This window comes from Capricornis sumatraensis, chromosome 3 (assembly GCF_032405125.1).
Source record: "Capricornis sumatraensis isolate serow.1 chromosome 3, serow.2, whole genome shotgun sequence".
Classification (NCBI taxonomy): domain Eukaryota; kingdom Metazoa; phylum Chordata; class Mammalia; order Artiodactyla; family Bovidae; genus Capricornis; species Capricornis sumatraensis.
In genome coordinates this window covers 69,611,084-69,635,089 of record NC_091071.1, presented here as the reverse complement: position 1 = coordinate 69,635,089, position 24,006 = coordinate 69,611,084, and positions in this window count along the sequence as shown.

The window sequence follows — 24,006 nt, the reverse complement described above, 5'->3', positions numbered from 1 at the left end:
ATCTTTGCCTTCCATTGTGGCGGCTGCCAGCAATCGTTGGTGTCTTCTGCCTTCTCTCCTCTTCTAAGGATACAGTCAGTCCTTGGTATCCGTGGGTCCTGCATCCACAGAGTCAACTAACTGCAGATAGAAAAATATTCAGGATAAAAAAATCCTCTAGAAAGTTTCAGAAATCAAAACTTTAATTTGCCACACAGCCTGCAACTATATACATAACATTTACATTGTATTTACAACTATTTACATAGTGTTAGATATTAGCAGTAATCTAGAGATGATTAAAAGTATACTGGCAAAGGATGTGTATAGGTTATATGCAAATACTACACCATTTTACGTGAGGGACTTGTTCAGTTCAGTTCAGTCGCTCAGTCATGTCCGACTCTTTGCGACCCCATGAATCGCAGCACGCCAGGCCTCCCTGTCCATCACCAACTCCCGGAGTTCCCTCAGATTCACGTCCATCGAGTCGGTGATGCCATCCAGCCATCTCATCCTCTGTTGTCCCCTTCTCCTCCTGCCCCCAATCCTTCCCAGCATCGAAGTCTTTTCCAATAAGTCAACTCTTCGGATGAGGCGGCCAAAGTACTGGAGTTTCAGCTTTAGCATCATTCCTTCTAAAGAAATCCCAAGGTTGATCTTCAGAATGGACTGGTTGGATCTCCTCGCAGTCCAAGGGACTCTCAAGTGAGGGACTTGAGCATCCCTGAATTTGGGTAGAAATCTGTGGACACTGAAGGGTGACTACACTTGTCCTTGGATTTAGGGCCTACCTGAAATCAGGATCTCAAGATCCTTATATTAATTTCACCTGCAAAGAGCCTTTTTCCAAATAGGGACATATTCTCAGGCTTTTGGTGGAACATATCTTTCGGGGCGTGGAGGCACTGTTCAACCCACTACAACTATTTACCTTAACCCTTACAAATAAAGTGGCACAGATATCCTTGAAATTCCTTCCTCAACCTTCTTCTGTTTCATTTCATCCTCATTTGTAACAATAATCCTAAGTGTTGCTGTTTTGTATATTTCAATACTTTTACTACCTTTGTACCTGCAAAGAATTTGCAGACAGACACTAGCTTTACAAGACGAAAAGATTTCTATAAATGGCAATACTGTGTACATTTTTTTTGCATTTTTTTTTTTTACTGAATATCAATATTTTAAGATTTACCTGTGCAGATACATGTAGCTATGATTTACTTATTTTGACTATGGCATGAATGTCCACAGTTTATTTCTCCATTCCTCTGTTAAAAGACATTTGCATATTCTTATGATTTGGATATTAGTGGTCATGATCATTCCAGGATGTATCTCCTATCCTTGTATATACACACATGTGAGAATTTCTCTAGGGTTGATACCTTAAAGTGGAATGGAGAGATTCCATTTTTTTCCCCTCAATTTTTCTATTTTCTTGAAGGGAATATGTAGACATCAACTGTTGTTTCTTGAAAATTTGCAAATACTAGGGTATAAACTATCTGGCTCTTACTTTATTTGGGGGATGGGCTTTTTTTTAAACTATAATTTAGTTTTTGTAATGACTGGAAGTATATTATATCTTTAAAATTTCTTTTTTAAATTTTGGTTTTTTATATTTGTCTGGAAAATTATTCACTTTATGTTTTCAAATGTCTTAGTTTATTGCTGTTCATAATAACATGGAATTGGGGCTTTATAAGGACAAAAGTTTGAATATTGGCAATTTCATGTGATGACATAAAAATTTCTTGTGGCTTTAAATGTTCTTTCTTCATTTATAATTATGAGTCTCTTTCATTACTAATATCATTATTTGTACCTCCTGTATATTTTTGGTTTATTACCAAATACCTCTGTATTTTATTAGTCTTTCAAAATGTAAGATTATCTCAGCTGTTTCTTCATTTTCTATTTCATGAATTTCTAGACCCTGGTGCTGGGAGGGATCAGGGGCGGGAGGAGAAGGGGACAACAGAGGATGAGATGGCTGGATGGCATCACCGACTCGATGGAGATGAGTCTGAGTGAACTCCGGGGGTTGGTGATGGACAGGGAGGCCTGGTGTGCTGCGATTCATGGGGTCGCAAAGAGTCAGACATGACTGAGCGACTGAACTGAACTGAACTGAGTCTTGTTTTTATTTTTCCTTCTTGCTGCCATCTTGTGACCTTTGAATTTACCCTTTTGCTCTTTTTCTAGATTCTTGAACATTGATCTCATGGCTTTTTAACATTTCTATTATCTGATATAAGTACATTTAAGGCTAATCTCTCCTAGATGTATCCAAATTTTAATAAAAGGTGTTTTCATTGTCATTTGGTTCTACATATTTTTTATTTCTATCTTAAATGTTTCTTTGAAAAGTAAATTATTTAAAAGTATATTTTCTAGTATCTATAATATAGGAGGGTTCTATTTATTTACCATCTTTTTAATAATTCATTTAAAATTTTATTTAGAGAAAATACATTAGTTTTATAGTATTTCTCTGTATGGCCTAATGTATGATTTGTGTTTGAAGAAGTTTATGTGTGCATGAAAAGAATGGGTATATTATGATTTTCATGGTTAAGTACTATATTTATATGAAGCTGATAATTGTGTAGTTCAAGCCTTCTAGAAGCTTATTGATTTTTTTTTGACTCTTTGATCTTTCAATTTTAGATACATGTATTAAAATCTACTATGATTCTGGATTTGTAAACTGACCCTGTTCATTTTTGCATTTCATATTTTGAAACTTGGCTATCAGGCATATACAAAGATGACAGTTATTTTCTCTGTGAACTCTGTAACATGTGGAATCTTAGTTCCCCAACCAGAGACTGAATCCACACTCCCTGCATTGGAAGCATTAAGTCTTAACCACTGGACCGCCAGGAAAATCCCTCTCTAAGCACTTTTAAGACATTAACTCCATTTGCCTCTGACCTCTATTTTACTGTCTATCCAATTGTTGATTCAGTGTAGGCAATCTATCTCTACTTATTGTTGATCTTTCCCTTTGTCTTTAATGTTCTACCATTCCATTATGATGTTTCTAGGTAGATTACCCTACATGGGACTCTTAGAGTCCTCAGACTATGGCTGCTGCCACTCAGCACCCATTCCCTAGGCCAATATCCTGGCTTGTCCTGACCATGAGCTGTGGGCTTCCCTGGTGGCTCATATGGTAAAGAATCTGCCTGCAATGCGGGAGACCCAGATTTGATCCTTGGGTTGGGAAGGTCCCCTGGAGAAGGGAATGGCAACCCCCTCCAGTATTCTTGCCTGGAGAATCCCATGGACCGACAAGCCTGGTGGGTTACAGTCCATGGGGTTGCAAAGAGGTGGACAAGACTGAGTGACTGTCACTCTCACTGAGCTGTTGGCAACTTCTGGCTCTTATTACTCTGGCTTTGAGTTTTTGCTTTATTTCCAAAACTCATTGTTTTATTTCTCTTACTTTTTTCTTTATTCATTTTTTCACATTAAAATGATTTAGTAATATTTTATCCACAATTTTTACGTGATTATAGTGGGAAGAGGTTCTATGTCAGCTCTGTCATCAATACTGATGAAGCAGAAGGCTCTGAAACCCCCTTTACTCTTCTATGAGAGCAGGAGAAAAAATATGGAGTCAACTGCTTTCCACTGAGAGCCCAGCCCTGAGAATCAGGGGATAATATTCTCTTCCATCCAAAATCCCTGTCTGACTTAAGGTCAGTATACTTTGAAAATGTGATGACTTACAGAGTAAAATGTTATATAAAATTAAGTGATGCCACTGTGAAAGAATATGTTATTATTTACATTTTATAGGGGAGGAACTGGGGCTCAGAAGCTAAGTAACTTGATTAAAGTTAGAAAGATAGTAAGTGGAAAAATTAAGATTTTAAGCTATGATCCTGAGAACAAAGCCCACATTTCCCCCATCATGTTGCCTCCTAGGAAATTGTAATCTGCATAAAAAGAAGACATTTTAAAAAGGTAAAAATTAAAGAATCAGGATACATTTAAGGGCTAAGCTGTGTAGCATAGAAAAAATTATAAAAGGAAGATATCAATGTGGGGTCTATATTATATATAGATATATATCACTTCACTCCTGTTGAGAGAAATCAAATAGCTGCATGTCAGTTGAATGCATTTCTCACAGATAGGATTACCTGTCGAGAACAGTTTTGGAAGAGCTCAGCAGATGGCATTCCAAATGAGAGATGCCCACATGGGCTGTGAAGGCTATAATGGATTTCAAACATCTATGTCCGTCTCTCTGGCAAATGACATTGCCTTGAAAAGGTGGATTTTTTTTCCTTTGTCGTTTGAAGGTTGTATCTACTTGTAAAGAGAGGCACATTTGCCTTATATGGATAGGATCTAAATCTGTGTGGACACATCAGATTGTGTGTGTGAGCTGACCCAATTATATTGGGCGATTCTGAGGTTAGAGGTACTGTAGCTGATTTTTAAAGTTAGTACATTAATTAATGTGGCTTATAAATTACTTTTGGCTGTGCTGGGTCTTTGTTGCTGTGCATGGGCTTTCTTTCGTTGTGGTGAGTGCAGGCTACTCTTAATCGCAGTGCACCGGCTTCTCACTGGGGTGGCTTCTCTTGTTGCAGAACAAGGGCTCTAGGTGCATGGGCTTCAGTAGTTAAGGCCCATGAGCTTAATCGCCCCATGGCATGTGGAATCTTCCTGGGCCAGGGATTGAACCTTTGTCCCCTGCATTGGCAAGTAGTTCTTAACCACTGGACCACCAGGGAAGTCCACGCCAATTGATTTTTTTTACCCCTAATATTTCCCTTATTTCTTCATAAGATAAAAGGATCTGATTTCCCAAGCAAACATGCTATTTCCTGGTGTAAAGCTGATGTTAAGTGATGTCTCAGGTTTTAATTCCAATGCTTTAAGTTGTATATAATAGAAAAACCTAAGTGAAAGTGGCTAAACAATAAGGAATTAATTTTTCTGTACAGGAATTTTGAAAGTAGAGTGATTTCGGGCTGGTCAATTTAAGAGCTCAAATATGTCATCAAAGACTAGCTCTTTCCATGTGTTCTGGCTCCATCCCCAGTGTGCTGGTTTCTGTTACCTTGCTCTTCTCATTATGGTTCTAAGATGGCTGCCTCATCTTCAGGAATCTTTTCCTCATAGAGCAAAGTAGAGGCATCAGAAAGGGAGATTTTTCCCCACAGGTAGAGAAGAAACTCCCAGAAGCTACACTCACTCCAGAAGTTTTTTTCACAAATCATTTGCTAGAAGTACCTCATACACCCATTCCTAAATAATCAATGGCAAGAAAAATGGAATTATACAATGGGTTTTGCTAACAGAGGCTCATTTTGAAGGGCTAGAGAGGGCTTATTTGGCCATAAGGATGAAGCTAATCAGGGTTCTACTGGTAAGCAACATGGGAGCAACCAGCTTTCAACAGGTAACCAACAACACTTGCCACATGTATGTCTTGTTGGGCTGGGAAAATGTGCGAACAATTATTACCTCAGTCAATTGGTTGAAGAAGGTGATTGTCATTATTTATCCACCAAAGAGCTGTGAATAATATTTTGTTTTTAACCAGAAATACTTTCTCTTCTTTAGTCCATGAAGCTTGAGTTTATAATACTAAAAAACAAAACAAAACTATAGTTTTATCAGCTCAAAACACCATATTTTTCTTTAAAAAAAAAAAATCACTGTACCTACTTCTCTGGTCATAGAGCTGGGCAGACGACCCAGGATGGCCATAGTGATTGGTCTGTGATGGGCATGTGGCTCAGGCTAGGTCAAGTGTCTTTCTCAAGATTTTTCTAGCAGGAGATGATAGAAAAAAATAATTTTTTTGAGGGTTAGGGTTGGAGTCACATTCAGAATTATAAAGGCTGGACACAAATGTAGCCATGATTCTAGATGATAGTTATAGGCGTCCTGAAATAATAAGAACACATGCAGGGAAAAGAAAAAAAACCAGAAGCAAGATATGGGGTAGAAAGGAGGACAGAAAAAGGAACATTCCTTCATTGGTTGTGAGACTGTAAACTGGAGCAGCCACTATGGAGAACAGTATGGAGGTTCCTCAGAAAACTAAAAGTAGAGCTACCATATGACCCTGCAATCCCACTCCTGGGCACACATCTTGAGGAAACTGACTTGAATAGATACATGCCCCCCGGTGTTCATGTACAGTAGCCAAGACATGGAAGCAACTTTAATGTCCACTGACAGATGAATGGATAAAGAAGATGGAGTACATATATACAATGGACTACTACTCAGCCATGAAAAGAATAAAATACCATTTGCAGCAACATTGATGGACCTAGAGATTACCATATCAAGTGAAGCATGTCAGACAGAGAAAGACAAGTATCATATGATGTCACATATGAGGAATCTAAAAGGTGATTCAAATGAACTTCTGTACAGGAAAGAAGCAGACTTACAGATGCGAAAACAAATTAATGGTTACCAAAGGGAACAGTGGGGGATTGGGAGAGGTAAATTAGGAGTGTGGGACTAGCATATACACACTCAGCTCAGTTCAGTTCAGTTCAGTGTCTGACTCTTTGCAACCCCATGAATCGCAGCACGCCAGGCCTCCCTGTCCATCACCAACTCCCGGAGTTCACTCAGACTCACGTCCATCGAGTCGGTAATGCCATCCAGCCATCTCATCCTCTGTCGTCCCCTTCTCCTCCTGCCCCCAATCCCTCCCAGCATCAGAGTCTTTTCCAATGAGTCAGCTCTTCGGATGAGGTGGCCAAAGTACTGGAGTTTCAGCTTCAGCATCATTCCTTCCAAAGAACACCCAGGACTGATCTCCTTCAGAATGGACTGGTTGGATCTCCTTGCAGTCCAAGGGACTCTCAAGAGTCTTCTCCAACACCTCAGTTCAAAAGCATTAATTCTTCGGCACTCAGCTTTCTTCACTACTCTGTGTAAACTGGACAAACAACAAGGACCAACTCTATAGCACAGGCAACTATACTCAATATCTTGTAATGACCTATAATGGACAAGAATCTGAAAAAGAATATATATATATATCTCTGTGTGTGTATGTGTATGTCTATATAAGTGAATCACTTGGTTATACACTTAAAACTAACACAACATTACAAATTAACTATACTTCAATTAAAAAGAAAGAAAGAAAAGACAAAAGCATGGTAGTGTTTGTTTCCTGAACCTTTCCTTTCTGTCTTTTTTGAGGTTTGGTGTTTTGAACCAATGCATTCTTTCTTATTTAAGTTAATTTGAATTAGATTACTCTCTATTGCAACAAGAAGAGTCCTGACTAAACAGAGTCTTCTAGTTATCTAAACTATATAGTTGAGGGGGATCAACATTCAAATTGTACAATAGGGACATTGGGTCAGGGTCCAATCAGGAGGCAGAAACCACAAAGTAATTTCAACAGAAGAAGTTTAATATAAAGAATGATGGACCATAACAGAGGGTCAGTGTAACGAGGGAATGGGTAGCAAAAGATAAGGAGAATTCTAAATAACACAGGAATAGCAGAGGTGATGGAGCAGCCACTACCCAAGGGCTGAGTTAGAGTAATCATGGAAGAGTCTGCCAGGCCCTCTATACTGATAGTCAGAACATGTTGGAGTGGGCAGGGTGTATGACTTACTGAATGGCAGAAATTCCATGGATGGAGGAGCCTGGTGGGCTACAGTCCATGGGGTCGCGAAGAGTTGGACAGAACTGAGTGACTAACACTTTCACTTCACTTTCAAAGGGATCTTACCAGAATTCCTTGAGAATCTCATAATGTACTGAGTCTGGGGTCCAAGAATAAAAATTGCCTTACTTGAACCTGAAGAAATATGTGTCTTTAAGAGTGTTTCAGGATAACTGTTCCTTATTCAATTTCTTTCAGTAGTCAAAAAATGAAACTCGGCCATTCAGCTCACTTTAGGTTGTTTCGTAAGCAAACAACTCCAAGAGAAGATTGTTAGCAAAGATTTTGTTGGATAGCCTATCCTCTTCCATGAAGTACAGTACAGTTTCTCACAATCATTTGGTCATTTTGTAAGTCTAGGGCTTAGAAAAAAACATTCCCCCATACAGAGAAGAGGCTGCTGTGTAAGGGACACGACACAGGTTCTGGAGCTGGACGGCTGAAGTTTGAAGCTTCGTTGGCCTTTTCCTATGCATGTGATCTTGGATACTTAAGGATACTGAACCATTCCTGATCCGATTTATCTCATCTATAAACTGATTATAATGATAGTCTCTCTCCCAATGGTTGCTTAGAGGATTGAATGAGTTAATATGCTCAGTTGTTTAGACCAATTCTGGGCCTCCTGGTAAGTGGCTGATAAATGGTAGCTATTATTATTAAAATCAGACTCTGGAAAATACAACCACCAGAGGGTTATAAAAGAAGACAAGGTTAAATTATTTGCAAACCCAAACTCCCTTGAACTCTAATTCTTGATGTTTTTGTCTACTAAAAGACCTCTTCTGAGTGGGTAAAACAAAGAGAGAAGAGAGGAGAGAAAAGTGAGGAGAGACACACACACAGACACACACACCACGGTCCTTCATCCACTGTTTTCTCATCCCTTAGTAACCAAGTAACCTGTTTTTGCTCTATTTCCCCATGCTCCTGATTAGGCTCTATTTGGCTAAAGAAACCAACATTCTTTGATTTCTGTACTGAAGTCTAGGTCAGTGTCAAGGGGAGTCTCTGTTCTCTTCAGCTAACACTTTGTCTGAGAAGATAGCAGCTCTGTTCTGATTTTATTATGTAGCAGACGATTGATAAAGTGAACAACCCATGTGTCAGTTTACATTATGCCCTCTGTCCTGTTCCTAAACAAAAATTTGCTAAAAATCCTCTATTCAAATCCTATGCTCAAAAGTACTCCCCCATGAAGCTTTTCCTTCTATTCATAGACCCCAAAATGCAACAGTGTGACTACTGGTGGAGGGTAGAGCCTGGGAAAGGGAAGACCTTCTGCAACAGAGAGCAGGGTCTTTTGCTGACTTGAAATAAGGAAGTGGCTATGTGAATTTCAGGGGACAGAACAAAGCCCCAAGTGCAGGGCAGATGTTGGCTGAGTGCAGGTAACATTTCCTGATAGAGTGACTAAAACAAGAAGGGCCGCTGTACTGAGTAGAGACTTCTGGATGCTGCAGAGCAGATTCCTGTCTTGCTGGGGAGAATGGATGAGGTGACCCCCAGACTTTCTATGATTCCACGACACTTGATGAGCAAAGGAACGGCTGTGCTTTGAAGCAATCTTAAAGAGAGCTAGTGGATCATGGTGACTTGTTAAAAGTCTCGGGCATAAACCAATTCTCATTTGGGTATCCTGACTCATCAGACATTGCCAAGGCTTTCATTACTTAATCCTCTCAGTAAGCCAGTTACTCAAAAAAAAATTATTTATTTGGCTGTGCTGGGTCTTAGTTGTGGCATGTGGGATCTTTTGTTCGTTTTAGTTGCGGCATGCAAACTCTTAGTTGCGGCTTACAGGATCTATTAGTCTCCTGACCAGGGATCGAATCTGGCCCCCTGCACTGGGAGCACAGTCTTAGCCACTGGACCACCAGCCGGACACTTGTTGACCACCAGGATCACTTATTATTTCACTCTTGCGAAGGAAGAAACTGAGGCTCAGAGAATTTAGGTTGCCAGTCTTAATTAAAATTCAGTCTCATCTGTCTTTGACATTCTTAAATACGTTACTAAACTGAAATACTGCTTAAAAGATGCTGTACAAAATTAAGCAAACTTTAAAGTTAGTCAAATAAGTTCAGATACAAAATTTTGTTACTATGTCATAAACAACAAAATCTTGATTTTTCTCATTTGCTTTTTGGGAAAAGAAGAAAAAACCCTTTTTCCTCCCTCAGCTTTAAAACTTTCAGGCCCATGGCAGGCTATGAATAAACTGTTCTTTAAAAATCATAGTGGACATCACAGTGTTTCTTTCTTCTTTTGCATGTGCTAATTCAGAATTGTGAGCAGTATGACTTCCATGTCTTTATTACATCAATTTTTCTCCACTATCTTCTTTCCTTGCTCTTTCTTCTTTCTGCTCAGAAAAATATATCATATAGAGGAGGAAAAATTTTCCTTTCCACCCTTCTAGGTTCTGTGGTTGGTCTAAGAATTTGATTGACATAAGACAGATTAACAGGTGGAAAACATTTTTATTTTTTTTTAATTACGGGCACAGGAGCCTCACAAAAGTATGAGGCTCAAAAGGCAACTTCCTTCAAAAGAATCTGGAGAATATATATTCATCAGATTCTTTTTATATATATATAAAACTGAATCTTATATATATATCTGAAGAATATATATACATATATATATAACTGAATCACTTTGCTATATACCCCAAACTAGAATATATTATATATCTGAATATATATATACAAATGAATCATATATATATATATATATATCTGAAGACTATATATAACTGAATCACTTTGCTGTACACCCAGAACTAACAGAACAATGTAAATCAACATATATCAATCGAAAAACAGCAGCCAGAAAACTAAGACACATACTATCCTGAGGTGAAGAAAGAGACAGGGGTTTGGAGTTTCTAGGTGGTGGTGGTGAGGAGGTAATTTCTGAAAAGGTGAAAGGAACAAATACATGGCAAATAATGAATGGCTTCCCTGGTGGCTCAGCGGTTGAAGAGTCTGCCTGCAATGCGGGAGACCTGGGGTTGATCCCTGGGTCGGGAAGATCCCCTGGAGAAGGAAATGGCAACCCACTCCAGTATTCTTGCCTGGAGAATCCCATGGACGGAGGAGCCTGGAGAGCTGCAGTCCACGGGGTTGCAAAGAGTCGGACACGACTGAGTGACTTCACTTCACTTCACTTCAATGAATGCCTTGTTACACAATTAAGCCTCTCAGGTGAAAAAAAGTTATTTCTGGTAGTGATTCTCTTCCTGGTCCAGTTACCCTTTCTAGTGAAAATTTCCTTTACAACTGTAGATTCTCCACCCCCCTCCCCCCCACACACACAAATGGAAAATTTTATATTTACTTCTAGGAGATCCAGGTTGGATCCCTGGGTCAGGAAGATCCCCTGGAGAAGGAAATGGCAACCCACTGCAGTATTCTTGCTTGGAGAATCCCATGGACAGAGCAGCCTGGAGGGCTACAGTTCATGGGGTCGCAAAGAGTTGGACTTGACTAAAGGACTAACACTTTCACTTTCTTTTGGTAGCTTTCAGGGAGGAAAGTGTTGAATAGCTTTTCTTTTCCTGAGATTTCTGGGCTTTCAGCTAAAAATAATCTGCATGTCAAAGTGGCATACTTTGAGGTTACATGTTTCAACACCTTCACTCTCCTGGGCTGTCCAAAGTCTGTGTCTAACCATTTTGCTTCTTTTCAACCAGGAAACATTTACCCTAGTAACCAAGTTACTAATTCACTCGATTAACTTCCTCCTTCATCATTTTGGTTTAAGTGACTTAATTGGTTTAAGTGACTTCTTTGCTAAATCCTATAGTTTTACAACCTGTTCTGGCTAAACTGCATCTTCAAAAATACTTTTAAGCTTCATCAAAACATTTTAAATATTATACTTCTTAACAGAATAGAACCATTTAAAATTATCTATGATGAAGGTACCACGGTGGTAAAGTCTTTCCAGGTAGCACTGTGGTAAAGAAATCACCTGCCAATGCAGGAGATGCAAGAGATGAGTCTTTGATCCTTGGTTTGGGAAGATCCCCTAGAGTAGAAAATGGCAACCCACTCCAGCATTCTTGTTTGGAGAATCCCAGGGACAGAGGAATCTGGCAGGCTACAGTCCATGGGGTCACAAAGAATCGGACACAACTGAGTGACATAGGCATACTTAGTCCATACACCTCACTTGATTCATATTCTCAAAAATGGTGCTATTTATAGAATTATAAGTTGACTCTGATTTTCCCCTTGAAAGTCATAGGAAGGAGATGAAGCATCTAGGGACTGAAGCCCATGATTTAATGAATGCTACTGGGCTTCCCAGGTGGCGCTAGTGGTAAAAGCTGCTGCTGCTGCTAAGCCGCTGCAGTCATGTCCGACTCTGTGAGACGCCATAGACGGCAGCCCACCAGGCTCCCCCGTCCCTGGGATTCTCCAGGCAAGAACACTGGAGTGGGTTGCCATTTCCTTCTCCAATGCATGAAAGTGAAAAGTGAAAGTGAAGTCGCTCGATCGTGTTCGACTCTTAGCGACCCCATGGACTGCAGCCCACCAGGCTCCTCCGCCCATGGGATTAGCCAGGCAAGAGCACTGGAGTGGGGCGCCATTGCTTGCCTGCAAATGTAGGAGATGTGAGAGATGTGGGTTTGATCGCTGGGTCAGGAAGATCCCCTGGAGGAGGGCATGGCAACCTACTCCACTATTCTTGCCTGAAGGAATCTCATGGACAGAGGAGCCTGGCAGGCTATGGCCCATAGAGTCACATAGAGTCAGACACGACTGAAGCAACTTAAAATGCACTCACGCACACACGCAGTGAAACTGCACAACTCAGATTGGGACTTGGACCCACTGTCTTTCATTGAAATCACACACCTGGTCTCAGAACTTAATGAAGCTTACGCTGTTTATGTCTTGTCACAGAAAGAATTCAGTGAGATACAAAGTAATAGGTGAGAAGTGGATTTATTTAGATAGATACATATTCCATAGACAGAATGCAGTCTGTTTCAAAAGGTGAGTAGAGCCCTGGGAGAAACATACTCTACAGAGAGAGTGTGGGCTCTCTCAGAAGATGAGAGACCCCAGAATACAGGGTGGTTAGTTTTTATGGGGGCTTCCCTGAAAGCTCAGTTGGTAAAGAATCCACCTGCAATGCAGGGGACCCTGGTTTGAATCATGAGTCAGGAAGATCCGCTGGAGAAGGGGTAGGCTACCCACTCCCGTATTGTTGGGCTTCCCTTGTGGCTCAGCTGGAAAAGAATCTGCCTGCAATGTGAGAGACCTGGGTTTAATCCCTGGATTGGGAAGATCCCCTGGAGAAGGGAAAGGCTACCCACTCCAGTATTCTGGCCTGGAATTTCTATGGGGTTGGTAACTTCACATGCTAACAAGTGGGAGGAATGTTCCAACTATTTCAAGGCAGGGGCTGGGATTCCCAGGAATTGACCCACCGTCCACTTTTTTATCTTTTATGGTCAGCTTTGGAACTCTCATGGCGCCTGTGGGTGTGTCATTTAGCATGCTAATGCGTTATAATGAACATACAATGAGGCTCAAGGTCCACTGGAAGTGAAATCCTCTGCCATCTTGAGCCTAATGGGTTCTAACCAGTTGTGTCTTAACCTCAATGGCTGTGTCATTCTTTTAAAGGTTGTGCCCTGCTCCCTTCTCTCCTGTTTCATTAGGAATTCATTAAAAAGAAATAGGTGTGAAACTAAAAGAAAGCTTAAAAATCAATTAGAGACTCCATTTCTTCCATCTTACAAAGATGGAATAGCAAGCTCATACTTCACAATCAGTAAATTATATATTTAATGCTTAATACTGTATAGTTTTCAAAAATACATATAATCCAAATATCAACAGTAATTCATGACATCCAACTTCAATTTTCATGATAACAACATATAAACACACTATAAAAAGTCTTTTTTACACAGCGGTGTATAACGGACTTTTGGACTCAGAGAGAGAGGGAGAGGGTGGGATGATTTGGGAGAATGGCATTCTATCATGTATACTATCATGTAAGAATTGAATCGCCAGTCTATGTCTGACGCAGGATACAGCATGCTTGGGGCTGGTGCATGGGGATGACCCACAGAGATGTTATGGGGAGGGAGGTGGGAGGGGGGTTCATGTTTGGGAACACATGTAAGAATTAAAGATTGTAAAATTAAAAAAATAAATAAATAAAAATAAAAAGTCTTTTTTAATGTATCTCATAATTTGTTCCCTATTTTTACTGTAGCAAAGCAAAAATTGAAGGATCGTTACACCTGGAGCCAAATAAATAATTTCTAAAAGAGATTTTGAGAAAGCTTCTTGGGAAAGCAACTGTAAGGAATATCTTGGGGAGAGTTTTGGGTACCTGGCTCAGGAAATTTGTTTCATTGTCCAACTTCCTACTTTTATAAATCAAATGGTGTTGGACTGTGGTATAATAAAAATGTATGTTTGGACTTTGTCTGCAGTTTCTGGCACAGAGCTCCTAAAATGCTGGGAAATTTCCTGAATGATAGGAGTATTGTTATTCATAAGGTGCCCCTTTCACACATATCAGAGTTTATACTAATGAGATGATTCAGGGTTGGGTATTAGAGGGTTGGAACTTTCAGCAAACCCTCCCCTCCAGGGAGGGGGTGGGGGCTGGAGATTGAGTTCAATCACCAGTGGCCAATGATTTAATTACCCTAGCCTATTTAATGAAACTTCAATGAAAACTCTTAAACACTGAAATTCAGAAGTTCTGGGTTGGTGCCTTTGATGTGTTAGGGAGGAAGGCATGAAAACTCTGCACCCGCACCTCCAATACCTTCCCCTTTGGATCACTTACATTTGGCTGTTCCTGACTTGTATTCTTTACAATAAAGCAGTAAACAAAAGTAAAGCCTTTTCCTGAGTTCTATGAATTGCTCTAGCAAATTATCATACCTGAGACAGGGTAATGGGTTTCCCTGCTGGCTCAGATAGCAAAGAATTGGTCTGCAATGCAGGAGACCTGGGTTTGATCCCCGGCTTGGGAAGATCCCTTGGAGGAGGGCATGGTAACCCACTCCAGTGTTCTTGCCTGGAGAATCCCCATGGACAGAGGAGCCTGGTGGGCTGCAGTCCATGTGGTCACAAAGAGTCAGACATGACTGAGCAACTAAGCACAGCACAGAGAGAGGGTAATGGGAACCTCTGAGTTTGTAGCCAATTGCAAGTAGTCTGGGGACCAAGGACTTGTGACTGGCATCTGAAGCGGGGATGGTCTTTTGGAACTGAGCCCTTTACTTGGGTCTGCACTAACTCTGAATAGTTATTGTCAGAATTGAGTAGAATTGCAGGACACTGGGTTCATGTGGGAGAATTAGAGAATGGTATTGGAATGACAACAATTTGTTGTTGGAAAGAAACCATACATTTGTTGTCAGAAAAAAATACACATGGATATATGCAAAGTTTGTGTCCCCTCAGAGTTCAAATGTTGAAATTCTAATGCCCCAATGTGATGGTGTTTGGAGACGAGGCCTTTGGGAAGTCATTAGCTGATGAGGGTGTTGCTCTCATGAATGGGATTATCAGTTCAGTTCAGTTCAGTCGGTCAGTCATGTCCGACTCTTTGCGACCCCATGAATCGCAGCCCACCAGGCCTCACTGTCCATCACCATCTCCCGGAGTTCACTCAGACTCACGTCCATCGAGTCAGTGATGCCATCCAGCCATCTCATCCTCTGTCGTCCCCTTTTCCTCCTGCCCCCAATCCCTCCCAGCATCAGAGTCTTTTCCAATGAGTCAACTCTTCACATGAGGTGGCCAACGTACTGGAGTTTCAGCTTTAGCATCATTCCTTCCAAAGAAATCCCAGGGTTGATCTCCTTCAGAATGGACTGATTGGATCTCCTTGCAGTCCAAGGGACTCAAGAGTCTTCTCCAACACCACAGTTCAAATGCATCAATTCTTTGGCGCTCAGCCTTCTTCACAGACCAACTCTCACATCCATACATGACCACTGGAAAAACCATAGCCTTGACTAGGCGGACCTTTGTCGGCAAAGTAATGTCTCTGCTTTTGAATATATTATCTAGGTTGATCATAACTTTTCTTCCAAGGAGTAAGTGTCTTTTAATTTCATGGCTGCAGTAACCATCTGCAGTGATTTTGGAGCCCAAAAAAATTAAGTCTGACACTGTTTCTACTGTTTCCCCATCTATTTCCCATGAAGTGATGGGACCAGATGCCATGATCTTCGTTTTCTGAGTGTTGAGCTTTAAGCCAACTTTTTCACTCTCCTCTTTCACTTTCATCAAGAGGCTTTTTAGTTCCTCTTCACTTTCTGCCATAAGGGTGGTGTCATCTGCATATCTGAGGTTATTGATATTTCTCCCGGCAATCTTGATTCCAGCTTGTGTTTCTTCCAGCCCAGCGTTTCTCATGATGTGAATGGGATTATAGTAACCTTATAAGAAGATGAAAGGACCAGAGCTTTCTCTTTCCACCATGTGAGACTACAATGGGAAGCTGCCACTCTGCAAGCCAGGAAAGCATTCTTACTAGAACTTGGCAGTGCTGGCATCCTAATATTCGACTTCCAGCTACCTGAACTGTGAGGAATAAATTTCTGTTCTTTATAAACTTCTCAGTTTACAGTACTCTGTTATAGAAGTAAGACAGGATTCATTCTCTCCAAATTCATCAGATGATGCCACCTTGTATCACTATAATGAACTGTTTTCCTGTCCATCTGACCCACTGTGAGTACTTGGAAGACTGAATTGGGCTTTAATGCATCTGCATTTCCAAAGCCATGTATCATAGACAATTCTAAGTTCTGTGGGCCTACAGCATATACAATTTGGGGAAGAGAGATTTTTCAAAGGAATATAAAATTTGGTGAGAAGAAATCACAACACATTACAAATATAAAAAGTTGATAAATACCATCAAATTTATAAAAATGAAATATTTTTATTTATTAACTGCTCGACACATCTCTTTAATACATTTTTTCCTACTTTTTTTACTCTTATTCTTTGATCACCTCCTGTGACAATGGTTTATAAGTGCATTTTCTACAGTGATTAGAAGTATAGTTTATGCTTTTCCCTAGTGTGGTTGATCAACATACTTTCTATCCTTAATCATTTCAAAAGGCTTCTTTTGTGACTTCCCTGGTGGTCTAGTGGCTAAGACTCAGTGCTTCCAATGTAGGGGCCCTAGGTTCAACTCCTGGTCAGGGAACCAGATCCCACATGCTATAACTAAGAGCTTACATGCTGCAACTAAAGATCCTGAATGATGATGAGTGAGTGATAGTTGCTCAGTCATGTCTAACTCTTTGTGACTCTGTGTGAGATTACAACTACACGACTGTAGGGTCCTCTGTCCATGGAATTCTCCAGGCAAGAACACTGGAGTGGGTTGTCATCTCCTTCTCCAGGGAATCTTCCCAACCCAGGGATTGAACACGAGTCTCCTCCATTGCAGGCAGACTCTTTACCATCTGAGCCACCAGGGAAGCTTCAAAGATCCTGAATACACAAGTAAAGATCCCATGTGCCACAACTAAGGCCCGGTACAGCCAAATAAATAAATATTCTTTTAAAAAAAGCTTCTTTCAGTTTCTCAACTCACTATTGATAAGTTATATATATGTGCATATGTGCTTTTATAGGAATGTGGTTGAATTTGGGAAAACCTCTACCAACTTTCTTTCATATGTGGGTTTTAATGTCTCAGGGCATTTCAAGTTATGCTATGCAGTGAATAGTCTTAAATATTCTTTATATTGACCATGCTTGTATTAACCAGTGTATTATCAATGCCTCTGCACCTTCAGGACACAACAGAAGGTGAGCTGGCACAAAGAAGGAAAAGGTATTCCTACCAGCCATTCCTAAGAGGAGATGGCCAGCTATAACTTAACTGTTCACTGAAATGACTACCAACTACACGTACTTATCCCACTAAATTAAAACAAAATATGTTCCTATCTTCCCTTAGTTGAATTTCTGTAATGACCACAGGCTCTCCAGGTCATCAGACACAAGAAAAACTTATGACAATAGGGATGTCAGATTGGAAAGAGATAATAGTCTTAACTAATTGTGGCTAAAATATTTTACTTCTGCAAATTTTGTAAAAATTTATGATCAATGAATATATTGCTAGATGTAGCCTGGAAGAGGTCCTTGAAATTTCAAGTCCCTGAAGATCAAGCTTTTTTCACTTCATATCAAATTCTCTATTCCCTAACATGGTGCCAGGCACAAAACAGGTGCCTAACAAGTATCTTAAGAGTGCATGAGTGAATGAGAGAGTTCATCTCTGTGCAGCCTGTGGAAGGGCAGTAATAATAACACAGGAAGGAAAGGAGTGCTTCACTTGAGTGTTTTGAGTTAATTATTCTAAGTCAGGGATTGTCTTATCTTTCCTTTTAAACATTAATTCCAATGTAGTAAGAGAAATGAAAGGTTCCTCCAGTTAAAAACAGTGAAGTGATTAAATCCTAACAGCTCTGAAAATAACTTTTACAGCACATACCTCATAGTTTCTTCTTGTTGCATAAAAGCAGAGTGGACTGGCAAATCCACTGAGAGATAAGGAGGCCTTCCAATTCCTTGCTGAGCTGATTCTGAATACCCCACTAGTCACTTAGCCTTATCACCCTGGTGAGTATCTCTATAATTGGGGGCATTCTTTAAAAATTTAGATATGATAAGGTCTTTCTCATCTTGAGGTCGGTTTAAGTTTTATGTTCATCAAATTCAAATGTGAAAAGAAGCTTTTTAAAAATTTAATTGGCACTCCTAGGCACCATCAAGAAAATGCCTTCACAAATTGATTAAGGAACATTTCTGATCATGAAAATAACCAACGTTTCCAAAGCCTGAAAGAATAACTTTAAGAGTTCATATAAAAGCATACCCCATGCTAATAATTTAAGCCACTACATCCTAGCTGAAAAATGAGCTATTTGTTAATGTTATAGGGTATGGTATACATATATATATATAATATATATATATATATAGTTATATACATGTATGTTATAGAGTATATATATATGCACACACATATATATGTTATAGAGCACGGTGTGTGTGTGTGTGTGTGTGTGTGTGTGTATATATATATATATATATATATATATATATATATATATATATAGTTGTGTTGTTTACCTTTTCTCTTACAGGCTCAGTTCTGGGTTATGCCCCAAGTTGTGACTTAAGGGGCAAGTGGTTGTTACCTCGTTGGAAGTCAGAATTGGGTTTTGGAGTTGACTAACAAGAACAGGCCCCCAAATTGAGAAAACTAAAGCTAACAAAAGTAGGCTATTTACATGGCCAATAAGCACATGAAAATATGCTCAACTTCACTAATTATTAGAGAAAAGCAAAACAAAACTACAGTGAGGTATCACCTCACACCAGTTAGAATGGCCATCATTAAAATGTCCACAAATAATAAATGCTGGAGAGGGTGTGGAGAAAAGGGAATCCTCCTACAGTGTTGGTGAGAATATAAATTGGTGTAGCCACTGTGGAAAGAGTATGGAGGTTCCTCAAAATCTAGAGTTGTTATATAATCCAACAATCACACTCCTGGGCATATATCTAGAGAAAACTCTAATTCAAAAATATACATGCAGCCCAAGGTTCATAGCAGCACTATTTACAATAGCCAAGACATGAAGCAACCTAAATATTCAACCTAAATGTCCACTGACAGATGAATGGATAAAGAAGATGTATAGCTATTTTTTATCCATCCTCTCTCTCTCTCCACACACATATACATATATACACACTGGAATATTACTTGGCCATAAAAAAGGATGAAATAATGCCATTTGCAGCAACATGGATGGATCTAGAGATTATCATACTACGTGATATGATATCACTCATATGTGGAATCTAAAATATGATACAAGTCAACTTATTGACAAATAGAAACAGACTCACAGATTTAAAAAACAAACATATGGTTACCACAAGAGAATGCTGGGGGTAGGGAGGGATAAAATAGGATTTGAGGATTGGCAGATGCGAGCTACAATGTATAAAACAAACCACAAGGTCCTACTGTATAGCACAGAAACTATATCCAATATCTTATAATAAGCTATAAGGAACATGAAAAAGAAAATATGTATAACTGAATCTGTTAGCTTGCTGTACACCAGAAACTAACACAACATTGTAAATTAATTACACTTCAATGAAAAAAAATAGAATAGGCTATTTAAAATATAAGAAGTCATAAACAGGCACCGTGGGAACATACACCCAGGTTAGAGGCCAATTCTGCTTTGGGTATTTGTAGTTTCTCCAATATCAGGTAGTCAGTCACCCTTCCTTAAAAATCTCACATGAGCGATGTTTATTGTCATTGATGTTTATACTCAGCATCTGCAACTCTCTCCTACTTTGGGGAACAAATGTTATGTTATGAGTCTCAATAGGAAACAGTGCTTATTTCTCACTTTAGAGGCAGAAAATGCCAGATGCTTATTCCCCAGCTTCCTTATTGGAACGTTATGCCACAATATGGGTAAAGCCAATGAGAAATACCTGCCTCGGGGACCCAAAGAAATATATATTGCAGAGGGTCCCCCTTGATAGTGGCATCGGCAGCAACATTGAGCGGGGAACAGCTTTAGGTGACGTGGTTTTGGCCATGGTCCCAGCTGCTTCCTGCCCTCCCCATTCTTATCTGTTTTACACTTGTGGGAATTACCAAATATTGTTTCAAAAAATTTCTTTCTCACATACTCCCTTAATTTTTTTTTCTCTGAAATCAGCCAGAATTAATTTTTGTTGTGTGAAATGTGTGATCTAATTGTAGCTCTGACATCCCAGTCACATGTAAACTGCTATTTTAGGGGGCCTGAAGGGCACTTTGAAATTTTGAGTAGTTTTCTTAAGCATTAAATATGACTCTATCCTGCATTTAAACCTTAGAAAGGATGCCGACATCTATTTTGATCATTGATCCTCATTGTAACACTTAAATAATTGGTGCACGTATTATAAATCCAATTTTACATCTTAGAAAACAGAGGCACAGTGAACCAGAGTGTTCTGCCCAAGTAGCAAGTCCACTTGATGGCAAAGCTGAGAACGCTGAAACCCAGCCCCAGATCTTCCTTTCCTTTCTTTGCTAAATCTTTATTGTGAAAGCCAAAGAAAAGCAGAGAGAAAAGTCCAGGATCAGAAGTCGATTCATATAGAGAGCAGAAAGGTAAAACTAGTATCAAAATGACTTGAGGCAGCGGCTTTTGTCAAGGCAGCCCCTCAACTCCAAACGGGACCTGAATGCAGCACAAAGGGTTTTCAGTTTCCTCACTTGTTTTGCTGCAAAAAAGACAAATCAAGAGATTCCGCCTTTTTCTATGGCCAACTTAGACTGTGACCAATTGTGAAGAGCAGTGATGAAATAGTCAATCATCAATTCTCCGTGTTTAAGAATAACCTCTGTCAGATTATCTTAAGGGGAACAATTACTGCTAAAAACACAGTCATGGAGTAGTAATCAGAAAGGCTTTCTCTAACACAAGTCCCAAAGAAGATATTTGTACTGAGTAACATCCTTAAAGCAAACCTCTTTTGCAGAATACATTGCAGTTTCCTTTTAATGCTTCTGCTTTTATAAAACTCAACTCTGTAAAAAGTAACTTGAGCAATCATGGCTCCCAGGATATCAACCCCCAAACAGTCATATGCATTTAATGAGAACTTCAAGGAACGTTCCTTAATTTGGAAGAGGTACTGTCTATAGGCAATGACTGTAGTTATTGCAGGCAACCACTGAGAATTCAGCTGTTGTGTCAAAAACAAAAGGTCGGATTCCATCTTGGAGTTTCTCACAGATTATGTTCTATTCACGCACACAAATAACAAAATGCTTTGGGAAGTTGTTTTTTTTCGTGTGTGTACTGCTTTAATTCCAGTTTTTCTCTACTTAATTCCATTTTTTCTCTAAATTAGTTTATAGATGTGTGGCTGATACTTTATATCCTCCATCCCCCCACCGCAGATAATAAACTGCAGAGTGAGTGCAATGCAGAAAGCAACCGCTGCCTCTGGTTGTCTGTGGAAGGCTAGGGAATAAGTCTAGCAAAAGGGAAAATCTATTTTTTTTCTTTTTAATAAAGCGTTTATTTTGAAAGTTTTGGATTCACAGAATTATTGTGAAGATAGTGTTATCAAAAGGTGTGGAGGGTCTGGCTGCTCACCACCCAGAAGCCAATAAATAGGCCTGGTTGGTGGAAATGAAAGCTTGCTTTATTTCAGATGCCAGGAACTAGGTGGGGGAGGGCTGACGTCTGTCCAAAAGTTGGCTCCCCATTTACTGACAACCAGTGGGGCAAGAGTTTTATATACAGAAGGAGGGGGCTACATGCAGAAATAGCACAGTTAGCTCTGACTGTCATCTTGAAATTGGTCATCGGTGGTCTGACATGGGGTGGGGGACAAGGACTGTAGGGTCCTACTTCAATAGTGCAGAGTTCCCATATACCCAACACTCAATTACCCCTATTTTTAGCATCTTACATTTGTTATGATTAATAAATCAATATTCATATATTATTATAAACCAAAGGCCACAGTTTATTCTGCTTTCTCAGTTTTTCTCCTGCCCTTTTTCTGTTCCAGGATCCCATCCAGGACACCACATTATATTCAGTTCTTATGTCTCCTTAGGCTCATCTTGGCTCTGACAGTTTCTCAGACTTGCCTCATTTTTAAGGGTTTCTGAGGAGGACTGGTCAGGCATTTCATAGAGTGCTCCTCAAATGAGATTCGCCCACTATTTTTCTCATGATTAGACTGGGGTTACGGGTTTTTAGGGGGCTTCCCAGGTGGTGCTAGTGGTAAAGATCACACCTGCCAATACAGGAGATGTAAGAGACACTGGTTTGATCCCTGGGTTGGGAAGTTCCCCTGGAGGAGGGTATGGCAACCCATTCCAGTATTCTTACCTGGAGAATCCCATGGACAGAGGAGTCTGGTGGGTTACCATCCGTAGGGTCATGAAGAGTCGGACATGGCTGAAGAGACGTAGCACGCACGCAAGAATGGGTTTGGGGGAGGAAACCACAGAGGTAAAGTCTCATTCTCATTGCACCATACGATCAACATGACCTGTCACTGCTGAAGTTCGGAGAGTCCATTTATTCTCTCTTAGGTACCCTTTTCCAGGCCCCCAAATAACACTGACTTGCTTTCTTTTCCAATTACTGAATTATTGTAATTTCAAAAGTAAAATTGAAGATCTAATATTCAAAGGGAGAGAGAGTCCCTAAGGTAGGCAGGAATTCTATAAATTCCAAAACCTGTAAGAGAGGAGAAGGTAGCAAGAGAGAAGCCTTCTTGTCTAAGCTTCCGCCTTTTCATTGTTCCCCTGACAAATCAAATCACCTCAGACTGAGGAGGTTCTTGCACATCAGCGTATAAACCAGGTGATACTGTCAGTAAAGGACAAGAGGAATTGCCAATTGTGTCAATCACACTGTCCAGTATATTTTTATACAGATTTCATTCGGCTAAATATAGTTGTAATTCATTTCTGTTGCTAAGCATCATATTTTTATTAGGTGAGGTACTCTGTTTGAAAATCCAAACAGTCTGAGTCTTGTAGCAAAGGCCCTGGAAAAAAACGAGACAGACTATATGTCAGTGACTTTGGTCAGTTTGAGCTTCCAGACGAGTGTGGTACCGTTTCCTAAATCCACCTTACAGACGAGTCCAGGGAATGACCTGTTTTCATCTCGCAGCCTCCCTGATTTTATTGCCATCTCTGCGTGTCTTATTTCATAGATCTTTCCTGTCAGCTGCCGAGAGGCTGAGCTACGACTGCGGCTGCTGAGCTGTGTCTCCACAGTCATGCGGTTCAGGTGACGACAAAGCAAATGGCTCACTCAGAGGAGAGAGGGCTCTCCAGAGCAGGGTGATCTGTTGGAGAGGGGAAATCGAAAACTGTTTAAAATCCTTGCTTGTGAGGAGACTCTGGGAATGTATTATCAGTGCAAGGAGTCTATGGGTTGCTAAAATTGCAGCAGGTGACCCATGGACGTTTACGTAGAAAATTCTTCTCTGGCAGTTGAAGAAAAGCAGAATGGATGTTTGTCTATCTTGGTGGCTTAAGAATAAACTTTTCTTGAAACAGGCATTGGCTAAATGTATTAGTCAGGGTTCCTAGTTGAACATCAGACACCTCCAGTTGGTCCTTTGAACACAAAAGGAATGTTTTTGCAGAAGTCAGGGGTTGTGACCAGCCACTTACTTTTACATGGCCTGAAAGCCAAAGATAATTGTATACTTTAAAATAGCTGGATAAAAAAATTTTTTTAAGAA